Source organism: Calypte anna, unplaced genomic scaffold (assembly GCF_003957555.1).
Source record: "Calypte anna isolate BGI_N300 unplaced genomic scaffold, bCalAnn1_v1.p scaffold_211_arrow_ctg1, whole genome shotgun sequence".
Taxonomy (NCBI): Eukaryota; Metazoa; Chordata; class Aves; order Apodiformes; family Trochilidae; genus Calypte; species Calypte anna.
In genome coordinates, this window is record NW_022045483.1 from 110630 (window position 1) to 118460 (window position 7831).

The window sequence follows — 7831 nt, forward strand, 5'->3', positions numbered from 1 at the left end:
TGGGAGTGGCGGCCGCAAAGGTAGGGGCGGAGCCGCGACCTCCCCGAGGGGAGGGGCAGAGCGGGGAGCGCGGCGCGACGGCGTCACGTCATCAGCCCGCGACGGCGGCGCCACGCCGCCATGTTGGGGGGGGCGGAAGAGGAAGAGGAAGGAGCGGCGGCGCTGAGGGCCCCGAAGGGTCCCCGGGACCCCGGCCCGAAAGGGCTCCCGGCGCCCTGTCACCCGCCCAGAGGGTCCCCATGGCCGTGCCGAGGGGTTCCCGCAGTCCCTGCCGCCGGGGCCAAGAGGGGCCCAAAGGGTCCCCATGGCCCTGCGACCCCCCCCCGGGGAGTCTGGGGTGGCCCAAGGGAGGTGGGGAGAGGGGAGAGAGGAGGAGAGGAGAGGAGAGGAGAGGAGAGGAGAGGAGAGGAGAGGAGAGGAGAGGAGAGGAGAGGAGAGGAGAGGAGAGGAGAGGAGAGGAGAGGGGGGAAGGGAGAAAGAGGGGAGAGGGGAGAAAGGAGAGGGAAGAGGAGAAGGGAGAGGGGAGAGAGGAGAGAGGGGAGAGGGCGGCACTGGGGAGGAAGTCAGAGTGGGGACTGTGATACGTGTGTGTGTGTTGTGGATTGATGTTGATATAAAGTGTTTGCTAACCCAACTTTGGGAGTACAAACAACACTTCTGCCTTCAGCACTGAGGGGTAAATCCATCAGAATGAAACAGAACTGTTCTTTGTGTAACCACAGGGCTTGGGGGAACAAGGAACAAGACATCCAGAGTTTCTGTGCCTTGAGAAGGCTGCAATGTCCATCCTGTTGTGCTGATCCAAGGGTAACGAGAGGGGAAACTGAGGCAGACACTGACTGCATCCAGCAACCACCAGATGGGGGGCAAAACCCCTCAGAGATAAAGTGGGCATCTGCCTTCCAAGGCCCCAGCTCTCCCAAGAACTGATAAACGTAATCTGGCCTGTGCCTGGGACAGTCATGGGTATGGATTAGGGTGGTTATGAATATGAATTAGGGTGGTCATGAATATGCATTAGGGTGGTTATGAATATGCATTAGGGTGGTTATGAATATGCATTAGGGTGGTTATGAATATGAATTAGGGTGGTTATGAATATGCATTAAGGTGTGGAATACAAACTAAAGGATTAAACTTCACGGCGTGGGAGTGGAGCGGGGACTCCCCACGCAGGCAGCGCTGGTTTGCTCACTGCAGTTTCAGTAATGAAATCAAACCATGAGCAGCGGGTTTCTGAGTCTCGGCCTTTTCTTGTTAAGGACATGAACCAGGAGAGGGAAGGTGAAACGGACACCGCGAGGAAGCCGCCTGACTTCATCAGAGGAAGACTCCGCACTTCGTCCCCACGGCCACCAGAGGGAGGCACCAAGCGCAGGAGGGGCCGGGGTCGCAACGCCCCCACGAAGCAATCCCCACGGCTCAGGACCCGCTGTGACCTGCGGGACGTGGAATGAATTGCCAGGCTCTGCCGGGACAGAACGGCGGCCGCGCTGGGACTGACTTTGGGGCCAGGTTTGGGTGCGTTCCCCCGGTTCCCGGGGCCTCGAAATAAAGCACCACACGGCACCTCCCCCCGGTGGCTGTGGGGCTGTCCCCACCCTAACACCGGGAGCCCCCAACGCCCCCCCCCCGGTGCCCCCGAATCTCAGGACCCCCCCCACCCATGGGTGCCCCCCCCCTCTATGGGAGACACCTCACCCACAGCCATGTGCCCCCCAGAACCCCTCCTGGGTGCCCCCCACCCCCCCAAACCCCTCCGCACGCCCATGTGTCCCCCCGACCCCCCCACCCAAAACCTCTCCTGGTTGCCCCTCCACTCCCCCCTGCCCCCCCCCCCCATGTGCCCCCCACGACCCTCCCCCACTCCCCCCCTCAAACCCCCTCCCGGGTGCCATGGGAGGCACCGCCCCCCCATGACCCCCCCCCATGTGCCCCCCCGGCTCCCAGGACCCCCCCCCACCCGTGGGTGCCCCCCCCGCACCGTTGTGCTCCCCCAGTGTCCCCATGTCCCCACCCGTGCCCCCTCGTGTCCCCACATCCCCCCTCCATGTCCCCCCATGTCCCCCTTGTGTCCCTGCTGTGTCCCCCATGTCCCCTCCCCGTGTCCCCCAGTGTCCCCACATCCCTCCCCCGTCCCCCCCATGTCCCCCCCCCCTCCCCACTGTGTCCCTTGGTATCTCCACATCCCCCCCCATGTCCCCAGGTGTGTCCATGTCCCCTTGTCCCCGCCCAATGTCCCCATGTTCCCCCCCCAGTGTCCCCACACCCCCTCCCGTGTCTCCTCCATGTCTCCCCAGGTGTCCCCCCCCCGTGTCCCCACCTTTCCTCTGTGCCGCGCTCTGATTGGCTGACAGCACCTCCAGGAGCGCCGCTGTCACCGCACCTGGGGAGGGGTGGGGGGGGACACGGGGACATTGGGGACATGGGGGTGACATGGGGACAGTGAGGACACTGTGGGGACATTGGGGCCACCCTGGGGACATTGGGATATTTGGGACACTGGGGGGACACTGGGAACAGTGAGGACATCGTGGGGACATTGGGGACATCGTGAGGACATCGGGGACATCATGGGGACACGGGGATGACATGGGGACATTGGGGGGACATTAAGGACATCCTGGGGACATTGGGGACACATTGGGGGGACATTGGGGACATCCTGGGGACACAGTGGGGACATTGGGGGCACACGGGGACAGTGGGGATAAGGGGAGGACACATTGGGGACAATGAGGACATTGGGGGGGGGGCAGGGGAATGACACTGGCGAGGGAGTGACCCGGGGGACAAGGACACAGGGGAGGTGACAGGAGGTGACAGAGGTGACAGGGAGGTGACAGAGGTGACAGTGCCACCCACCGTGCTGCTGCAGCCACGTTTGGTTCCCCTCCAGCTCTGACAGTGCCAGAGCCAGCACCAACCCTGGGGGATGTCACCTTGTCACCTACTGTCACTCAACGTCACCCACTGCCACCCACTGTTACTATCTGTCACCCATTGTCACCCCCAGGCCCCTGTCCCTGTGTCCCCAGCCCCATGTCCCATCCCCCTCCAGGTGCCACCCTGTCCTTCCTGTCCCTCTCTGTCCCTGTCCCGTGTGTCAACCTTGTCCCCCCATCCCATGTCCCCAAGTGTCCCCTCTTGTCCCCAAATGTCCCTCCTGTCCCCATGTCCCCAGGTGTCCCCTCTTGTCCCCCAGTGTCCCTTCATGTCCCCAAGTGTCCCTTCTTGTCCCCAAATGTCCCTCCTGTCCCCACGTCCTCCCGTGTCCCCAGATGTCCCCAGATGTCCCCCGGTGTCACCGTTCCTCTCCAGCAGCTCCTGGTTGTCCCGCAGGTCACTGAGCTCCCGGCTCAGGGACACGTGTGGGGACACTGGGATTGTCACCTCCGGGTCACCCCCCCGATGTCCCCAGTGTCCCTCTCCCACAGTCCCCTCATGTTCCCAACTCCCACTGATACCACCCCAGTAGCTTGGCCCTTGTCCCCATGTCCCCAAACCCCCCTGTCCCCTGGTGCCCCCGTGATGCCCCCATTCCCCACATCCCCCCATGTCCCCCCCCGTCCTCTGCTGTACCCCCATCCCCCGAAGTCCCATTGTCCCCCCCTGTCCCCCTCTGTCCCTCCTTGTCCCCTTCTGTCCCTGTGACCCCCCTGTCCCCTGATGTCACCCCCATGTCCCCTGTCCCCTACTCTCCCCCTCTTTCCTTTCACCCCCCCCCATTCCCCCTGTCCCCCCCCTTCCCCCCTGTCCCCTTCATCCTCCCCTGTCCCCCCCTTTTCCCCCCTGTCCCCCCTGTCCCCTCCTGTCCCCCTCAGTCCCCCTTTCCACCCCCGGTCCCCCCTGTCCCCTCCCTGTCCCCTGATGTCCCCCCCCGTCCCCCCATGTCCCCACTCACGCCTCCCCAGCAGGACCCCCAGCAGCCCCCCCCACACCAGCCCGGTGGCCGCCAGCAGCAGGAGGACCCCCGGGGGGACCCCAATGTCCCAGCGCCCCCCCCAACCTGTGGGGACAAGGGACACGGGTCACCCGGGGGGGGGGGGGGTGACAGGGACAGACTGACACCTCCCTGTCCCCCTCCCTTGTCCCCCTGTCCCCCCCTCCATCCTCCCCCTTGTCATCCCCCCTGTCCTCCCCACTGTTCCCCCCCTTGTCCCCTCATCCCCCCCTTCCTGTTCTCCCCCTTTCTCCCCCCTTGTCCTCCCCTGTCCCCCTCTTATCCCCCTCCTGTTCCCCCCCAGCCCTCCCTTATCTTCCCCTTGTCCCTTCCCCACCCCCCTTGTCCCCCCCTTGTCCCTCTCCAGTCCCCCACCCCGTCCCCTCCCCTGTCCCCCCTTGTCCCCCTCCTGTCCCCCCATCTTGTCCCCCCCTTCTGTCCCTCCTGTCCCTCCCCTGTCCTCCCCCTTGCCCCTCCTGTGTCCCTCCCCCTTGTCCCCCTCGTCCCCCCCTTGTCACCCCCTCATGTCCCCCCCCCTTCTCCTTCTCCTGTCCCCCCCCCCTCTCCTGTCCCCCTCTGTTCCCCCCCTGTCCCCCCCCTTTTCCCCCCTCTGTCCCCCCTCCCTCCCCAAAACCCTTCAGGTCAGTTGGGTTTGGTCATTCCTCACCTGTTCCTGCCTGAGGGAATTCTTTGTGTCTGAATGTTTCAGAACTGATGGAAAAAGAAAGGAAAAGCCAACAGAAAGCTTGGTGGAAGATAAAAGAACACACGTGGAAGTGGCTGCAAATCCAGTTCACCATTCAGCTCACCTGGGACATCCTGGCACCAGTCTGGTTCTGAACAGAAGTCCAAGTCCAGCTTACCCATGGGAGCAGAACCATTGAACAGGATTTCCTCTTCTGCAGCCAAGGTAAACATTTTGAAATCCCATCCTCAGCTACTGCTGAAGAGCATCTGTAAGCAAGGTTGTGCTTTTTAGCCTAAAGTTACAACTCATTTGCAGGGATTACTCCTGGTGTAACTCCTCCTCATCCCAACACAACATCTAGGTGTGCTAGGGGTGAAAAGTTTGGGTTTTGAGGGCTGTTTTCCAAGAGTGCCCAGAAACCAAAGATGATGCTGTAGGATGTTCCCAGCTAAGCTTTAAATGACATTTTCTCATCTAGGATGTATTTCCATTTCCCCTTCCCCTTCCCCTTCCCTTTCCCTTCCCCTTTCCCTTTTACTTTTGGGGCAGAATCTGGTTGGAGGTGTGTGACTAGTGGAGTCCCTCAGGGGTCGGTGCTGGGACCGGTGTTGTTCAATATCTTCATCAACGACTTGGGTGAGGGTATAGAGTGTACCCTCAGCAAGTTTGCTGATGACACTAAGCTGGGAGGAGTGGCTGACACACCAGAAGGCTGTGCTGCCATTCAGAGAGACTTAGGCTGGAGAGTTGGGCAGAGAGAAACATGATGAAATTCAACAAGGGGAAGTGTAGAGTTTTGCATTTGGGGAAGAACAACACAATGTCCCAGTATAGGTTGGGGGCTGACCTGCTGGAGAGCAGTGTAGGTGAAAGAGACCTGGGGGTCCTGGTAGACAAGAGGATGACCATGAGCCAGCAATGTGCCCTTGTGGCCAAGAAGGCCAATGGCATCCTGGGGTGCATTAGAAAGGGTGTGGTTAGTAGGTCAAGAGAGGTTCTCCTCCCCCTCTATTCTGCATTGGTGAGGCCGCACCTGGAGTATTGTGTCCAGTTCTGGGCCCCTCAGTTCAAGAAGGACAGGGAATTGCTTGAAAGAGTCCAGCGCAGAGCTACTAAGATGATGAAGGGAGTGGAACATCTCCCTTATGAGGAAAGGCTGAGGGAGCTGGGTCTCTTTAGTCTGGAGAAAAGGAGACTGAGGGGTGACCTCATCAATGTTTTCAAATATGTAAGGGGTGAGTGTCAGGGAGATGGAGTTAGGCTTTTCTCAGTGGTGACCAGTGATAGGACAAGGGGTAATGGGTGTAAATTGGAGCATAGGAGGTTCAAGTTGAATATCTGGGAAAATTGTTTTCCTGTAAGGGTGACAGAGCCCTGGAACAGGCTGCCCAGGGGGGTCGTGGAGTCTCCTTCACTGGAGACATTCCAAACCCACCTGGACACGTTCCTGCACGATGTACTCTAGGTGGCCCTGCTCTGGCAGGGGGGGTTGGACTAGATGAGCTTTCGAGGTCCCTTCCAACCCCAAGGATTCTATGATTCTATGATTCTCCCTTTCCTTTTCCCTTTTCCCTTCTCCCTTTTCCCTTCTCCATTCCCCCTCTCCCTTCTCCCTTCCCTTCCCCTTCCTCTCCCCCTTCCACTTCTCTCCCTCTCCTCCCCTTCCTTTTTTTTTCCTGTCATTTATATAAAGAAATTGATTTAGATTTGGTTTTGAATTTTTCATCCCTGTCTGACCCTTATTTCTTCCTGCTACCAAATCTGCTCCTCTTTATTCTTTTTTCATTTTCTGCACAGCTGGTGAGTGGAAAGGAATAGGAAAAAAAAAAAAAATTCTGAACCCTGGATGTGGGATGGTGGGGATGAAGCCCCCAGAGTCTGGGAGAAAATCTAAGGAACCAGATCCAAAATTGATTTGAATTGGATCCAAAAAGGATTCAGAAATTGGATCCAAAATGGAAAAGAAAGTTGACCCAAGAGGAATCAGAAATTGAATGCAAAAAGGATCAGGAATTGAACCCAAAAGGATCAGGAATTGGTTGCAAAAAGAATCTGAAAATGGATCCAAAAGGGAACAGAAATTTGATCCAAAAGGAATCAGAAATTGGACCCAAAAGGAATCAGAAATTGGACCCAAAAGGGATCAGAAATTGGACCTAAAAGGAACTGAAACCTGATCCAAAAAGGATCAGGAATTGGTTGCAAAAGGAATCTGAAAATGGATCCAAAAGGGCTCAGAAATTGGACTTGAAATCAGACCTCAAAAGGACAGAACTGGACCCAAAATATGCAGGACATTTCTGGGATCACTGGGAAGTTACTGGGAGCACTGGGAGCAGTGGGAGGGGTTACTGGGAGAACTGAGGGATTACTGGAACCACTGCGAGGGGCTATTGGGCATTCTGGGAGCACTGGGGGCTTACTGGGAGCACTGGGTGGGGTTACTGAGAGCACTGGGAGCAGTAGGAAGGGTTACTGGGAGCACTGGGGGGGGTTACTGGAAGCACTGGGAGGAGCTACTGGGCATTTCTGGGAGCACTGGGGGGTTACTGGGAGCACTGGGAAGGTTACTGGGAGCACTGGGGGGGTTACTGGAAGCACTGGGAGAGGTTACTGGGAGCAGTGGGAGAAGTTATTGGGGGGACTGGGGGATTACTGGAACCACTGGGAGGGGCTACTGGGCAGTCTGGGAGCACTGGGGGATTACTGGGAGCACTGGGGGGGGAACATGTCCCCAGTGTCCCCAGTGTCGGCACCACAAAAAATCCTCAATACCCCCCAAAACCCCAATGACCCCAAAACCCCCCAAACTCCCCAAGACCCACAGATACTTGGGGACCTCTCGGGGATCGTGGGGGGCACCCAGACATTGGAGACCTCTTGGGGGGGACCCAAACATTTGGGACCTTTTTGAGTTTTGGGGGGCACCCAGATATTTGGGGACCTCTCGGGGGTCTCAGAGGACACCCAAACATTTGGCATCTTTTGGGGGTCTTGGCAGTCACCCAGATATTTGGAGACCTCTCGGGGGTCTCGGGGGGTCACCCCTGTGTCCCTCTGTGTCCCCAGATATCCCATCCCCCTCTCCCCTCCCCCCCTCCTTGGCCCCCCTCCAAATTCTTCCCGGAAATGAGGAATTCCGGGCAGCCCCACCCCCCCCGCCCCCCCCACCCCCCCTTCACCTCCCCACCCCCACCCAA

At 58.8% G+C, this 7831-nt stretch overlaps 1 long non-coding RNA gene across 1 annotated transcript; it reads right to left on the reverse strand.

Moving 5' to 3' along the window:
* Positions 1-2313: 2313 nt before the first annotated feature.
* Positions 2314-3374, reverse strand: LOC115600309. The gene is made up of 3 exons (XR_003988896.1): positions 3309-3374; positions 2866-2928; positions 2314-2386 (listed from the first exon to the last, which is right to left on the reverse strand). It is a non-coding gene; the product is annotated as an uncharacterized LOC115600309 (long non-coding RNA).
* Positions 3375-7831: the final 4457 nt, after the last annotated feature.